This window comes from Carex rostrata, chromosome 20 (genome assembly GCF_964058835.1).
Source record: "Carex rostrata chromosome 20, lpCarRost1.2, whole genome shotgun sequence".
Lineage (NCBI taxonomy): Eukaryota > Viridiplantae > Streptophyta > Magnoliopsida > Poales > Cyperaceae > Carex > Carex rostrata.
Genome location: NC_135937.1, coordinates 3349476 through 3367786, shown reverse-complemented (window position 1 = coordinate 3367786; position 18311 = coordinate 3349476). Strand labels below are relative to the sequence as shown.

General features: G+C 29.6%; 1 non-coding gene across 1 annotated transcript; it reads right to left on the bottom strand.

The window, feature by feature from the left end:
• Window positions 1–9265: 9265 nt before the first annotated feature.
• On the bottom strand, window positions 9266–9336 carry TRNAG-GCC (transfer RNA glycine (anticodon GCC)). The gene has a single exon. It is a non-coding gene; the product is annotated as a tRNA-Gly (tRNA).
• Window positions 9337–18311: the final 8975 nt, after the last annotated feature.

Sequence of the window (18311 nt, the reverse complement as noted above, 5' to 3'; positions counted from 1 at the left end):
AATAACATCTAAAAAAATATTAAATATCGGATCCCTTGATAAATAAAGATACAAATATAGAATATAGCATTAAATTAACTTCAATCTCATACTAAAATATGCAATATTTCACGTACAAAGCATTACCTTAGCTACTGTACTAAACAAATAATAGTCCTTTAGGTTTTGATTGGAAAATTTAAACGTGTTTGTTGATTAATAATGTACTTGGAGATCAAATTTTACAATTTTTTTAGATTTATTTACTATTTTATTACATATGTAGAAAGAATCACTACTACACAATGGAATTTAATGTAAACTGTAGAATTAACAGTACATGAAAATGTGCAGTAGCATCGTTAATTATTTCAAGTTATAGTTGGTCGTAAATCGTAATAGTTTGCGATGCATGGGACGGGGGCAACATGACAAGGACCTCTTGCTGTCTTGCTGACATTGTTTTACTTTTCTCTTCTTATTTTTTTTTTTTTCTTCCTAGTAAAGTAGACAAAGCAAAAGTGCCTTCCAAGTTTGTCGTGTCAATTCTAGTGAGAATAAGACAAAAGGTCCCTTGCAAAAATAAATAGAAGGCAATATTATAAATTTTCAGAAAATTAAAAAGTAATTTGTCAAAAAACATATTAATTATTTTATTCTAGCTTCCTTCAAAAATTAAAAATAACAATGATCGAACTAAAGTTTTGGTCTTGATCCAGACACAGTGACTGAAACTTTAGTTCAGTTGTTTCATTTTTGCAACAACACACATACTTTACCACAAAAAATTCTGAATATGAAGGTGATCGGAATTGTGGTTCGATCCACTTAGTTTTTGAAAACCGAATATGAGAAATGACCTTTTCTCTGATTCAGTTCACTCAGTTTTTAAAATCTGAATATGGAAGTTGATATAATATTTGGTTCAATTCATATTCAACTTTTAAAATTAAGTGTGTAGTCGATCCGCACAAACAGCTAGGGTACCAAACAACTTTGAAAATCAGGGACTAAAATGAATAATTGGCTAAGGAGATATACTGAGTACTGACAAGAGAAGGCAATGGCTTTGAGGGTACCAACAGCTAGGGTACCAACCACACAAAATTCAACCTTTTATTCTCTTTCAAATCTGTTTTATTATGTTTTCAATTTACTTCTTTCATATTTTCAGTTTTTATTTATTTGTAGCTCAACTGTTTTGAGCTCAATTACTTTTTATTTTGGTGGTTACCACCCTTATGTAACGGAACCTTTCTTTTAATATAAATGTGGGCAAGACCCTCATTTTTATTCAAAAAGAGTGTAGTCGATCCGTGGTATAATGACGTGAAAGGGGAGACTAAATTAGAGTTTCGATCAATCCATATTCAGACAAAATTTTAGTTTGATACTTATTATTTTTAAAGGAAAAAAAAACAAGTTAATCTGTTTGCTCAATTTTTTTTAATTTTCTAAATAAAAAAAGTTTAATGGGAGGAGAAATAAATTATAATCAATCAATATTGTAATGTTTACGTCAGCTTAGTGTCGATCTGTTCATTCTTTCTGGTACGAGCTCAAAACCCAAAACCAGGCAGCTTTTTTTGGTTCCTTTGACTGTGTTTCTTTTCTTGTCATATTAATCACGCCATTGTTATTAAAATTGGGAATTGTTCAGCTTGCTTTAGGAACTTTTCAGAATCGAAGTATTGAACTTTCATTTGACGGCGGTGTGGCACCACACCTGTTCTCCACATTTTGGTATCTGTTCTGCCAATATCCTTCTGGATTTCTCTGATGTACATTTATCCCAAACAAATACCATTAAAATTACAAGATTATTTCTCTAGATAAGAAGTAATAGAGTATACAACAAAGTAGACACTTTTTGCGAGGGAAAAAACACATTTATGACGGTACTCTCTTGCGAAAAGTACCGTCGCAAAAAGGAAAAGCTGAACAATGAGAGTAGTCTATCGCAAAAAGTCACTTTTTTATATCTTGGTTCACACTTAAGCTCTGTTGGGATAAACACAATTTCATAAGTTTATGTGTGATTTTGAACCAATTATGAATAAATTTATCATGATATATTTTGTGATTTTTTTTTTTCTAATTTATATTGAGGCCTATTTCTACCAAAGCTTAAAACGATGGGAAAAAAAAAATTACCTTGGATCCATTTCTTTTTCCAAGAGCTTGTGAAGTATGTGGAAAGTTTCAAATTAATTTAAATTTTATATATCTTATTTTCCAATAATTCATTATTTTAACTAGTTATTCTCAAATTTGTTTTATTATTTTTTCGAAATAAAGTATCACTAATTTAATTTGTAAATAATTTTTTTCATCAACACTTACAATTTTTATTTTCCTAAATTTATTATATATTATTAGACTTTAGATTATTAGAATTGATAAAAAAAAGTATTAATAACTGTTAATTATAAAATTAATGTTGATAACAAGTCTTTTATAAAAAAAATCATATGAGAAAACTCAAATCAATATTTTTTTGTACTGATTTATACATATTTTGATTCCCATGCATTGCTTCTTGTTTCTGGTCCTTCTACCGAACACCATATCGGATTTTGTTATGTTATTAGAATTTAGGCGTTTTTATGATCATTAAATCAAATGTTGTTATGTCATTAGAATGCTTTTACGCTCATCAAATTTTTTTGTGAACTTGACTTTAAAATTTATTGAACTGGTTTCAAACATTAAATTAAAGTCGTTGCAACTTTATTGTATTAATTTTCTGAAGCCAATTGTCCATGCTTTAGAAGTATATCATGTACAATGCATGCATTGAATTTTGTTATGCCATTAGAATTTGGATGTTCTTAAGCTCGCCATGTTTTTTAATGATTTAACTCTAAAATTTACTAAATTAATTTTAAATAACGAATTCAAAACGTTGAAATCAATCTAATTCACAAATTATGTATTTACAAAGAGGAGGGTTCAAATGTCTCTATTTTTTGTGCCTCCATCATGCCTCCATTTTTAAAAACTTTAATAACTCAAAATTTAAATCTTAAAATTCAAAATAAAACCGTTGGATATGAACTACATCATTTTATCTATGCACGTGTAAAAAATTATGGTATTTCAACTTTGTTTTGGTTGTCATCTTGAGCTTGTAGAAATTATACTAATGTGGATAATTTCTAGACGTTGATTTTTCAACTTATTGATTTATATAAAAGCAAAATCAAAATGTGATATTTTTTTATGGGCACATAAAGAAAATAACATATATCACATCTAATGGTTTTATTTTGACATTTAAGTTTTAAACTTTGAATTATTTAAGTTTTTAAAAATGGAGGCATTTGAACCGTCCTCATTTACAAATTTTTTTTTTTAATTTTAATATAAAGTCATTAAAAAATAATTGTTTTACAATATCACTTGAATACACCATAGAAGTTGGATGTGCGTTATATTTTCAAAAAGTTTACCTCGTATTTACAAACAAAACAAGTCAAAATTTTAATAGATTTTACGTCTATTACAATACTTATTGATACTTTTATCGAGCCAAACATATATAAAATATAAAATGTTTCGGATAACCAAACGGAGACTAATTCACATTATCTACAATACGTATTTCGTTACCGAGGTGAAGCAAAAATAATCCTAGTTAATAAATTTTTGGAGAAAAGAATAAAATCCAGATAGTATTACGAAATATTTTTGGAGAAAGATAATAGCATGAAATAAAATGAAAGTACTTTTTTAAGTTTTAGCACATTCAGAAATTAACAATAGTTTTTTTTTTTAATTGGAATTTGCGTGATGCTTTCGGCAATTTTTGCACCTTCTAGAGACTAGAAACAAATCAATTCGCATGGTAGACATATTAATCTATTATGAATAACAAATTATATCCTTTTAAACGCGGAGGCGCAGAGCCGCAGAAAGTACTAAACTGAACTACAAAAGTGAATTTTGTTGTTAAAAAGAAAGAGAAAAGTATAGCGATACAGTGTTTTAAACCTTGGCATCCATCTTTTTTGAACTATATACACCTTTTCTATAATTAAAAAAAAACAAGTGTTATTTTTAATGATGCCGTTGTTGATATATCGCAATGCTTAAATCACAAAAAATACTGTCGTCTTCATATCAATGCTTCCAAAATCCGAATTGATCATCGGAGGGGAGGGGGGGCCTACAATGCCTATCCTTTTGTTGGCGTCGCCACTCTAACAAGAGCACCTCATGAGAGCTACACAGAGAGACCGGTACAGTACGGAATGGTGCGAGGAATCCAGTTTATAGTACTGTGTAGTAGTAGTCCGGGTACAGTTGTAGAGGTGCACTGTATCTCAAGAGCCTCTCGGACCTCGGTTGAACCGCCACTAAGCAGAACGGTTCCCGAGGGAAGAAACCTTACCTGAACTAGACCGGCTGGTGGGTCAGGTCTGTACCCGTCTGAAGCGGTCAATGCCGGGCCATGTAATGTCGTGGCCTTCGGACAGGGAGCAGGAGCGATTGAGACTGGACACGTTTCGGCCAGTTAAATGGATACTTTGTTTTAGGTTTTAAACTCCACTTGATTGCCGTCGCTATATTGTTCCATTTTTACTAGGCCGGGGGGGTAATCAAACAGTCTTTGTAGGGCCTATTTATTTAAAAAAAAAATTGGATTATATGATTCTTTTTATGTCTCATATGAATCAATTTAATATCACAAATAAATTAATTTGGTAAGGTTCTATACGGTCACTCTTATTAAGATAATTAGAAATTTTTAATCCACTATGTTTATATATTTTATATATAATGATATTCGGTACGTATTAATGAAAGTTATTAAAAATATATATTATTCATTTAAATATTACGACGGTGATTGTTGTAAGTTTGTAACATAAGCGATAAAAAACTTAATATATAACATAGATGACGCCACAACAACAACGAGATAACAATATATATATATATATATATATATATATATATAGCAGAGGCACAATATTTACATTACACAAGTTACAATGCGATTTAAATCACATATTTTATTATTTAATTTAATTATTTAGAGAATTAGATTTTGGTCTAGTTCAAAAACAACATATTTTATGTGAAAAGTTGTAGGTTGGAAATCCGAATAAAAAATTCCTTGTGAATGTAAAATAGTTGGGTGGTTTGTCTTCCAACTTTACTCAAGTTAATTCAATTATTTAAAATTATGTGACTTAAATTTTAAATGAGATCAAATCTGATTCTAAAATGTTGGTTTTATTTGTACAAACAAAATGAGGTTAACATTAAATACATTATTTGTTGACAGTTAGCACTTTCTGAATTTGAACCTAAAATATATTCGAAAATCTCTAAGATCGAATAAAAAGTGTTTCTTTAAATTTATAAGTGATGTATTGCATAGTTCTAATTCTAGTTGGATCAAATTAAATAATTGCATTGCGTTTTTTCCATAATTCTTATACGCTGTTCTCTAATATCTTTAGCATCATAATATGAATTATTAATTATTATTTTATAAGATATAAATATTTTTTCTTATTGTATTCATTAAATATCGTGAGATTTAATTATGGAATTAAAAAAAGATTAAATACAATTATTTTTTTATTTTTATGCAAATAAAATAAGAAAACATTTATAAACAAATAAAAAATAAGGAATCATATTTTTTTTTATAAAAAATAAACATTTATAAGAAAAATAAACATTTAAATTTTAATGAAATTTGTGGAAAAAAATTATATTATGAACTCTCTTCTTTAGTCCCGCAACTAACAATCATATGCATGGGACAATAGGTGATTATAATCCTACAATGCTTCTAATCTATTGGAGGAGAGAGGAGAAACTCATAAGGGCCTGTTCGGTAGCATGGAAATTTTGTGAGAATAGAAATTTTTAATATGGGAATGAGAATTTTAATTTGTCAAAACCAAAGTTATTTAATATGTAGGAAATTTGTGAATGTAGCTAGGTGTTCGGCAAATGCATGAAAAATTTGTTATGATGTTTGTTTGTTTTTCTTTTTATAGAAGATGTATTACTAATATTAAATAATATTAAGTGTATTAATACTAATTACTGATTATGATCAATATAATTGTATATATAGTTTCTCAAAAAATGTATATAAGTAAACATAAATAAAGACATTAATTACAACCACTTAATTTGGCGATATTAATTACAGCCACTTACCATGCATTAAAAATAATTTTAAAGGCATTAATATTTTAACTGTATAATTTACTGCATATGACAAATTAAGTACTTAAAAACAAAGAATATTCATTAATTTCACAGTTAGGATAAACAATACTAAAAAATTAACTGTATAATGCTCCAATTATTTATTATAATGGTTGAAATCATATTAATCGTAAACTAAATTTATTCATTTATGTTCACTTATTTAATTTTTTGGAGAAACTATATATACCAACTTATTAATTCCCGTTTCCGTTTAATTAATTCTTTTTTTCTGACATCATTAAAAAATACTAAGCTTATTTAGACGTCACATATTCATTGTAGCTGGTTTGTATTTGTAAGATTTTCGAAAAAAAATTGAAAAAAGAAAAGAAAAGAAAGTTGAGCAAGCTCAGTGTTTGGGAAAAAAAACGGAGGTCCAAGAAAGAATTTTTTTTTTTCTACAAAGTATATGTAAGAGAATGGGAATATATCCTAGTTAGGTGATGAAAATGAAAATAAAAACTGAGGTCTGAACGGTTCATGTTTACAAATACCTATAAAGTCATTTTATTTAAGAACCCATGGATAGCATCGCTATCAAACAGGCCCTAATGGTCCCAGAAATTTGTGAAGAGAGAAAAGAAGAGAGGAGATAGAGAATAGGAAAAATAAAATAGGCTCTTGACTTCGGGTTTTAATTTGAGGAAAAAAATAGTGAAAAGTGGGTAAATTTAGGCCATCTGAACGGGGCTTCGGGAATTAAATTGGAAATGGCTCAATTATCACTCATTCCCACATGAAATGAGGCAACCGAATAGGGTCTTATAGGTCACAGGTTCAAGCCTCTCCTAATATAATTCTTTTTTGGGACATTTTTCGAATTTGGAGCAAATAGTAAAAATACGCATGACTTCCGCATACATACATTTTTAAATCTGCATATTCAAAATTGACAGAAAGTTTTCCTTATTTCCATTCCCGCCCTTTCTCTGCTCTCCATCCTAGGAGTGATTAATGAGCAAGCATGAGCGAGTTAGGGTATGCTCATGCTCGCTCATTAAGTAAATGAGCGAGTTTAAATGAGCAGATAAATGAGTGAGTTATAAGCGGTTCACGAATTATGACTTATGATTCATAACAAAATTATATAGTGTGCCCACGCATAACAAAATTTGTTAAAATCATCATAACAAAATTCAACAAATTGTCATAATTCATTTAAATGAGCGAGTTGTTATGACTATTACTTGTTTTGGACTTTAGGCGGAGGTTTTGGTTCTGCCGATTTACAAAAAAAAAATATATGAAACTATGAATATTAGTATATTACACATGATTAAATGTTACATTGTGCTCACTATATTACACATGATTAAATATGAAACTATGCTCACGATCTATTAATCTTAATGAGGCAAGGTTGATGTTACACATAATTACATAAGATTAAATGTGGCAGGGATTAGATGTGGCAAATTTTTAATGAGCGAGTTGGGTATGAGCTCATGCTCACTCATTAAGTAAATTAGCGAGTTTAAATGAGCGAATAAATGAGCGAGTTTAAATGAGCGAGTTTAGGCGAGCTTTTAATGAGTGAGTTATGAGCGATTTACTCACCCCCTACTCCATCCAAACAAGGTGTAAGGATTTTGGCGGGGTCTTGAATTTGCTATTTATAAAAATGGATGTCTCCACTTGAGTGAAAAAAGGAGAGCAATAGAAAATGGTAATTAATGTGCAAATGTCAGTGCATGGCACAGCTATCGGGTCGTGGAGCATGCATGCATGCATATATGCAGCATGCTGTAATGCTGCTGCATGCATCATAGATCATTTACAGTATTATAAGTCCTTCATGCGCAGTGTCGTATTTTGGATCCATCGAGCGGGTTAAAAATTTGAATAGATTCTTTATATATGTTTGCTTCTTCAATATTGGGTGCTATATGATCTTATCCAGTTATCCTCTCCCTATGTAGTGCTCTATGCTTTCAAACCAATCTGTCAAGGAGGGGTCGTTTAATTAACACTGCATCTTGTGGACAGGAACACAATACGCTGAAGAATGTCAAAGAAACATTAAATATTTCCTAATTGAAATAAACAAGCTTGTTTGTTATGAACTATATAGAATTTTAGCTTTTATATCACAGATATTTACCAGTCCTGTAAAGATAAATGGTTTAAAATTAAAAGATCGTTACTTACTTTTTCATATCCTTCCAATTCCTAATTACAGAGCTAAATGCTTCAATTGACAGTTTTATTTGTCGATTTTGATGGGTACATAAAATCAGAAACGAGCCTAGGACCTGGCCAGGCTCAATGAAGGCCTTATAAGACGATCCATTTGAAAATGAACTTTAAAACCAATTTCTTGACTGACCGCTGAGTTCTGAGATGGCATGACATTGAGAAATCTTCATCTTGTAAAGTAGAAGTGTAAAAAAAGAGAGCAAATACCCGTTCAGATCAAATCACGTTACTCATAATCTAACAAAATCAGAAACTTCTATGGATTTAAATTTGATCGGTACACTTATTTCTCGTATGATAATATTTGAGACGGGAAACTAGAGATGCAGGATATATAAAGAATATGCAAAAGTTGCTTGCACACTGTTCGGCCCGTTAATGATAGTGGACCCTCAAGAGAAAATTAAGATTTATAGGCCCTGGTTGTCGATAACCTGTCTAGCTACGTTTTAGACAAGAGATATTAATGCCCGAAACAACCACTGTCCTAGGCGCGCTATTTTAAAAAAGAGATGATTTTTTTTTGTATTAGTGGAACATTTCAAAAGTGTTGATAATAATTTTCAAAACAACTAAATAAACTACAAAATAATTGAGCAATTTATGTAATGTGAGTGCAGTTTCATAATTCAACTGAAGCCAGAGAGCTAAAAGAAAATTTCACATTATGGCCTAGTTGCTGCTTTGTTGTTTTTCGAAAATCAGCAAGTCTAGCAACAGGTGATACGACACATGTCATGATGTACAACAGATGTACCGTGGCAGGATGCTATTATATCACTAAAATAACTAATAAGACTACTTTATTAATTGTAAATAAATATACACAGGTAAAAATAGAAAGAAAAAGTGCACCAGCCGGGAATCGAACCCGGGTCTGTACCGTGGCAGGGTACTATTCTACCACTAGACCACTGGTGCTATCACGTTAATGAGTTGAAATAGTTATTATAAATTAATTTTATCTCATGCGCCTGCTGTAAAATTCTTATTGAAAATTATGAATCACTGGAGAGGCGCCTGGGCACTCACTGTTCTCTCTGTATTATTGAATCATTCCATTTATTTTCTAATTAATGACCATCATTAATTCCTTAATAACTCTTTTATTATTGTTTGGAAACGGTAGCACTCTTTGGGATAGGAAATAATTCAAAAAAAAAAAATGCGTTACTTTTTCTAATTGAATTTTCATTATATGGCCTCTATTTTAATTACATGCTCTCTATCTCTCTATAAAACTGACGGACTAGGTTTATTTTGGAGTGACAGATTTATCCAATTATTCTCTCTCTTTCTTCTTCTCTCTGATTTTGAATCCGAGAAGAAACAATGCTATAAAATTTCCTTTATCCCATCCAGCCTTTTATTATTTATTTCAATTGATTAAATCTAACTGGTAGTATCCTAGGAAGCGACAATGCCAAATTATATTTGTTACAGTTTCATTTTGTATGATAAAGACAAAATGTGTTGAAAGACAGTGTCTCGAACACAATTCAAATAACTCTATATTCTCACCTATCAGAGATGTAGAATTTCATATTGTAATTTCAGTTTTAAGGTTTTATTTTCAGATAATTTCTCTCGACAAAATTTACCCTCCAGCCCTGCAAGATCTTTTTTTTTTTTTTGAAAATCTTCACAGAAACTGCGAAGTCGTGAGGGGGAATCGAACTCTCAACTTTTGGGTATAACAACTCTAGAACTTATTCCTAGCCAATTGTGCTATCTCCCCTTTTCGCCCCTGCAAGATCTCAAAACAAAATTGATGCTAAAGAAAGCTATGAAATTGGAGTAGATTATATCATTATAACCAAACTGCAAAAGAATTTGTTTTCAGTTTTACCCTTGTTCATATACTAAAAGAATTACACACTGACCCTTGAAAATTCATGACATTATTTCTTTAAATTTGTATTTTTATGATCTCAACCCAACAACACGTGGATATCACAAATCAATATAACTAGGATTATTTAGTTTTTAATTACTTTATACAAAAAAAAAAATCATACCAACATAACAAAAGCATCATGCATACCAACATAACATCAACATCAATAATTTAAGTTGCATTATCTGTAATTCAAAATGGTTTTCAAATATTACAAAAAACTACAAAAACATTCTAAAAACATTGTCTAGTACTCTAGTGATTGAAATCAAGAAGATAATCCATAATTCAAAATAAATTTAAAATATTACAAAAATGTTGCTATCATTTGCACTTCAACATCATGATATTTTGGTTAGTAAATAGATACATATCTATATATTATATTTTTATTTTCGAGAAGCTTGAAAATTGTTGATATGCATGCTTCTTTTTTTGTTGTGTGATACCAATGTTAGCGTAAAAGAATTGATAAATTAACTTTTGTGAAATATAAAAGTTGTAAAATTAACGATCAACAAATTTGGATACAACTTTTTCTAGTATTGGTCCCCGTATCCTCGATTCACTTGAGCTATCTTCCTTTTCCAGTGTATGGTAATTGTGAAGATGATAACGTGTGAATATAAATTTTATGCATTTGAGTAAGACACTATTTTTAGCCCTATGATTGATGTAATTAAAATTTTTGATTGATATGCTGTTCTTGCTAATGCAAATACTCCTGGTAGCTTCTACCATGGAATTTCAAAAAAAAAAAAAAAGACGTGAATATAAGATGCTGGTTTTGAAGTTTAGTAATTGCGAACAAAAACATGCCATATTTTCAAAAACTACTGTTTTTCAGTTTTCTGCAATAACTTATCACAATGTGTGTGTTTTTCTTTTTATTAATTTTTCTAGTTATCATTAATGTATTTCACAAGAACAAATAAGGAAAGTGCTGACTATTAACTTATAATAGCTTGCATACATGAAAGGAGATGAAAGGAAATATGAGCACCGTTTGACATCTTTTCAATTTGCAAAATGTTCTTTTCATTTTTTGTGCCACGTTACCACATCTTCATCAGAAAGAAAAGATGAATCATATTTTATTTTTCTTATTTCCAACTTTTGGTCGATTTCGGATCGTGAATAATGTTATCCTAATTTATATGTATAAATTTAACTTCGTACATGCATGGTTAACATTTTGACCTATTTTTCTAAGTGGTTAAAACTTTTGTGTTGTATATATTAATTCGTGTTTGGAGTATTATGTGCACTGGTTGTTTTTTAAATAATATTTTTTTTGCACATAGTTCACTGCTTCTAAAACATCTAGATAGCCGACACTAAAAGTTAGTATTAGTGTCGGCCATTTAATAAATAGCCGACACTAATGCCTTACTTTTAGTGTCGGCTATTTACAAAGTATTAGTATCAACCCGATTAGTGTCGCCTAATGTCCGACACTAATACCCATAAACAGCCGACACTAATTCCAAGTTCTCCACTAGTGTCTGCATTGGACGATCGATATTTCTCATTTCTCCTGAACAAGCATGTTGAAAAGCCAAACACACAATCTTACATTTTTTTTTTTTTTTCAAATTTTATCATTTTTTCATATATACCGATATAAAGAGTAGAAAGATAGGATGCTCTATTAGGACCCAACAACCCTTCAACTTCACTATATGTTTCATTTTTCTTAGAATGACAATAAATTTTCCGATCTGTCTTGCCCGTCCAGAGGGATCGACAGGCTGAGTCAAGCTAGCCCGGCCCCTCAAGTCTAGCACGAGTCTGTTTCAAGGCCCGATCATCTGGCATTCTGGCTCAGACTTTATTTACTTAACTAGCTTTTTCAAAAATAATTATGTTTAGTCCTACGTACGGTCAACTTTGCCAGTAAAAAAAAATAAAAAATAATATCTTTATGGAGTCATTATGTATGTTATTTTATTATGGTATTGAACATTAACATTAATTAATTTTTTGTACTTGATTTAACAGTTTGTCTACTAATTTTTTTAATCAACCACCAACAAAAATTTATTCCAAATTATTAGATACAACTCGCTTCATGATGTTCAAGAAACAATCTATTGTTAGTTTGCTACGCATTCGAGTACAAAGGATAATTGGTGAGAACAGAGGCGGAATCAAAAAACTACAATGGAGAGAAAAAAATTAGATAAATAAGTGTTATATAATTTTACTTTATACCGAAAATCATAATCTTTTTGTGAAAATAAAAATTTTAAGGATAGACATGAAAAAATTTAAATCTTAGGGGAGGCCTAGCCTCTTTTTCCTAGTGCATAATTTCACCACTGATAGAGGAAGTTGTACGAGTTTAATCACTTCCAAAATGTAATATATCTATGTTGTCATTCGTTCTCTGGCATGATCCATTAAAAACTAAAAAAAAATATATATATTACAAATTAAATTAAAATAAAAATACTGTTAAAAAAGTTAGTTGCGTAATGTAATCCGTGATATGATAAGATCATTTTATCAAATGAATAGATATTATGTGAATAATTAAACACGTCATACAACACATGATTCATGTACTCATGTTACGTAACACATATTATGTAATGTGCCATAACGGATCCGTAACATCAAATCAATCATAACTTAAACTAATTTTCTTCCCTAATTGTTGCATCCTAGCTTCCTCCGGGAAGCCAGGCAACAATTTTTCTTTTCTAAACCGATAAGAATCTCTTGCCAAGTTGCCATGTGAATATCTTGTTGGAGTGATGTGAAGGGTCTAGTGGTCAACCAACACAACTTATTTTTATATCCTTTTCAATCTTTTTTAATTTATTGGAGGCAGTTAGGAGTCCATATTATAAGGGTTATCCTACATTGTAGTCCCCAATTTCAAGGTCCAAGATGCTAACTGCCGAAGTTGAGATGACCAAATTGTCCTTGGAGAGGATGTTTGTAAATAGAAATTTTATGTAGGTCCTTTAAATATTTTGAAATTTACAAATTTACAAAATTTTCTCGATTTATTGTTTTTTGTTAAAAATATATATAGCTTCTATTTTACTCTTTACAAAATAAATATATATATATATATATAGCTTATGAAAAAAATGTTTAGTATTCTAATTGATCAATTTGAAAGGGCAAGCGGTTTATTTTCCTACTTGTGAGTTCACTAGAAATAAAGCATCTGCCCTCATAAATAGACTAATTAGAAGACTAAATATTTCTCTTATTCGCATTATATATTACTATATTTCTAATAAATGATTAAATGAGAATTTTGTAAATTTAAAATAAATTCTCATGGAAGAGATATAAATTTTTGAGGTTTTTAAATTTAGAATGATAAATATGATATTATAATTGAAATTACGTAATTTTAATACATGAAATTTCTTTAAGCTGGTTTGAAAATCGCTGATTTCAATGCTGCATAAATTTACTGAAATCAGCGGTTTTCAAACCAGCTTCATATATAGTAAAAAAATTCAAAAAATGTAAAATTTGGTCTCCAAGTAGATTATAATATAGATTAAACATCTAACAGTTTGGATTTGTTGTTTGGACATCACACGGCTAAATATAGCCCCGACAGCACCTCTGCTGAAATGCTGCCAGCAGCAATTTAGACAGACCCTATGTATATGTATATATGTGTATATAATATATGTATAACTCATTTTTTTATAATATATGTATATGTATATAATATTTATGTATACACATATACATAAATATTATATACGTATACATATATATACATATACATATATTATAGAGTTAGGCTGGGGTGCTATGGATAGCATAGAGGCCTCTATGCTACGGCTCAATATTCGAGTTTTCAAAATCCAAACGGTCGATCCGAACCGTTCATCTTATTCTCCATATTAATATCTGCTTGTAAACCAAATTTTACATTTTTCTGAATTTTTTTACTATTTATTAAGTATTTTACAAAATTGTTGATCCAACGGTGGCTGCACAAAACAGTAAAACCGTTGGATTAGCGATTTTCAAAGTGGCTTAATAAATAGTAAAAAAATTCAGAAAATTATAAAATTTGGTCTCCAAGCAGATATTAATATGGAGAATAAGATGAACGGTTCGGATCGACCGTTTGGATTTTGAAAACTTGAATATTGAGCCGTAGCACGGGAGGCCACTATGCTATCCATAGCACCCCAGCCTAACTCTATATTATACATATATTATAAAAAAAAATGAGTTATACATATATTATATACACATACACATACACATACACATACACATACACATACACATACACATACACATACACATACACATACACATACACATACACATACACATACACATATATTATTAAAAAAATGAGTTTATAAAAAAAAATCAAACCATGGATATTTTCTTTCTCCAAACTCTAAAAAAAAATAAAAAATCCGGACCGCAGAAAAAATCTGCGCTCGGAATAAAAAATTCTAAAAATAAAAAAAAATTCGGAGCGCAAATTTTTTCCGTGGCCGGGAATAAAAATTCCGGAGCGCAGAAAAAATCTGCGGCCTAGGTATTTTTAAAATTTCACTCAAAACATGGTTATTTTTAATAAAATAAATTTTTTTTTGGTATTTTTAAAAAACTCGGCTAAATATGCATGGAATAAAGTGTGTCCGAGTGGATATAGAGAATTAAAAGAAGAAAAAAATAAACATTTTCTCCAGAAGATATAATCCACCAACTATTAGGTAACTTTAAGTAATTTTTAGCTATATGTATAAACTATAAACACGTAATAAATCATCATAATATTTTCAAACCATCATTGAATCTTCTGTAATGAAGCAGGCAGAGAATTAGAGATTCTTAACAAAATCAAAATATAAAAATAAAATAGGAATTAAGATAACTAAAATTGGTAAAACATCGGCAAGTTTAAATTAGCCAGTGTTTATCAGAACAAATGAAATGATGGAAAATATGCATAAAAAAATAACATACAAATTTAGGTTCTTTAACTAGAAATATAATAATACAATCAATATTGAACCGTTCCCAAAATTAGTCTTTGGTCTAGTGGTATTGTGGCAAAGGCACATGATATCCATTATTGAGATTGTGGGTTCGAAATCCAAGTGAGAGAAATCATTTTTTGTAATAACAAGGATATTAAATTTGGAGGCTTGATCTTCATCTTTCTTTCAAAAAGATATATTGATCCGTCAGCAACAAATAGACATATTTAATCTCTTCGTATTTGGATAAATAACGAGGAAAAATAAATTCAATTTTTCTTTCCATCTTATTTATTGTTTTATTGTTTGGTTAATTAAAATTTAAATGGTTAATAAAAATTTAGTACTTGCTATAGGTTTGTGATCTATAAATTTAGATAAGAATTATATAAGTAAGATATAGATTTAGACATTTATGTTATTTATTTTTGAAAATATTTGTAACAATTTTTTTTCCATCCGTTACACCTCAAATCGAGAAAAAATCATTCACTTCTGACATAATTCCATTAATCAAACATGATTTTAAAAAAAAAATTATTTTCTTTCCATTCACGCCCTCCCTCTGCTCTCCATCCAAACAAGGCGTGAAAGAAACGAATTTGAAACATCTGGTCCAAACTATGAAATGGCGTCAAATAAGCGTTCAAAATCAGAGGATAAATAAAGGGCACGTTAGACGTACTCGTACACGAATTTTCCGATAAGAGAAGTACGATTTGTTGACTTAAGATTTAAGATTTAAGAAGACAACAAACTTTTAAAACCTAGATCTTGAACAAAGTGAAGACAGCGTACTAACTAGGCATAGTGTCTTATTAATTATTATTCATTCAACGCACCAAACCATACGGCTACGCCACAATTAATGCTCTTATAGTCTTATTAGATGGACACAAACTATATGCAAAGATATACAAACAAAGAGAGAAATGTTAATTACTGATTCCAAGGTCTAATGAAAGACAACAAGCCGAGAGAGAATCCTTTGAAGCCAGTCCCACTTTTCGGACATGCTCTTCGTTGGAAAACACGTAGTTGGAACTTGGAACTTACAATTTGAATAACCAAACATCAAAACTGCTGAAGAAAAAAATTCAATTTCAGTTATGAGTTATGACTATTGATTTGACCGATGAAGAGCATGGAAGCAATCACACTATCACAGTAATATTTTTTTTTTAAGTGACCACAGTAATATTATATTCTACGAAACCTTTTACGTTGTTGATGTTATTTTATTTTATTTTTTTGCTTCCAATTTCAACGGGCCGGACAGACTAAACAGGAACATATTTCGGACAAATTAATGAAAAAGATCCGTTTTTAATTCTTACAAATTAATACGAAGGAAAGGAAGGGACATGCAATTTTCAAAGTTTTTATTGGCATCGAATTAATATTTTAGTTTCAATAATTTTCGGATTTTCTATGATTATAACATGCTGTAACTTTGAGTAATTGCTATGATCGAACCATTAATTTGGTTTTAGAAAAAAAAAATTGTCCATTATGTTTCTGATAATTTGATTTTTTTTTATTTCTAAAAATAAAAGATAAAAAAATCTATCTCGATGCGCATAATATTTTTAAAAGAAGTGAAAGAAAAGCTTTCTAAATTTGTTTTATTGATCAAGGCTTTCTCAGTATTTTTGTTATTGGGAGAGTTTGTAATTTTCAATTTTCTTTTCTAAAGTATCAAACGAAAGAAGGTGAAAACTCTTTTGAAGCCATTTATTTAATACGTTTTGCACAACTTACAAATTGAAAATACGCGAACTAAATTCTCAAGAGTATGTTTGATTGCCGCTTAAATTTAATAAGGATTATGTGGCTCGTTCTATTTTACTCCTCATATTTTATATAATTTTTAATAAGAATTACGTGGCTCATTTTATTTTATTTCTTATATTTTATATATCCTTTTACAATTTAAATTATAACTTAAATTAATTTGTATGGAGGAGAAAATGTTACAGTGAGCCCTATAGATACAACAAATTAATTCTTCGTCTTACATTTTTATATTATATTTCTTGTTTAACAACTTAAGTGTGGAATTCTCTTACATTTTACTTCACGGCCAAACATGACCAAAAATATTTGATACCATTTTATTTATTTTACAAATTGAGATATATAATACATGAATAATTTGGATCCGATTCTCATCCAACTCAAATTTATATCTAATAAGTTCCACATCCGTTCAATTCTCTTTAAGATCCATGCACACCGCTTCATACTTTTTTGTACACATTATAATATTTGTGTGTATGTATTCTAATGAGGATTGAACGAATGCCGAATTCATCAAACTCAAATTTGAATTTCGTGAATGTCAAACCTAAATTACTTCTTAAGAACACCTTTATGAACACCTTTAAAAACACTTTTTTTTTACATCTGCAAAAGATCTTGTCCGAACAATATTTGGTAGCTAGTGCTTCTAGTACATCTAAATTATAAGATGTTTTATCTATTTTGTTTAATATTCCTTTTAGTACATTTAAATTATAAATTTTTTCATCCAGTTTGAAAAATAATAAAAAAACTTATTTAATGTTGCCGAATTCGGACGCAACATCCGTCCGTAATAAATACGGAATTCCACATAATTAGTGGCTTTTCTATTTATAATTTGTTTAAATGATATATTTAAAATTTCGAATGGAGAGCTTAGCTATCTCAATAATTTATAAATCAATTACGCGCATTGATTTTATTTTTCAAAGTGCTTGTATGATTTAGCCCCTCATGATGTGCGATTGTTGCACTTTATACATTTTACTTTTGAGCTTCTTCAATATAATCTTTTTAGTTCTGCTCTGCGTAAAATGTACTTGTTCAAATTATTACTCACTAATATAGCAAATTTTAACAGTAAATATTGTGAAATGTGTTGGAATATGAAAATTTAAGATTTTGAAAATTGATATGAATGTTCCGTATTTTATTTTCTTGCAGTCTCATTTCAATTATACTCATTTAATGCATGCTTTTTCATTTTCTTG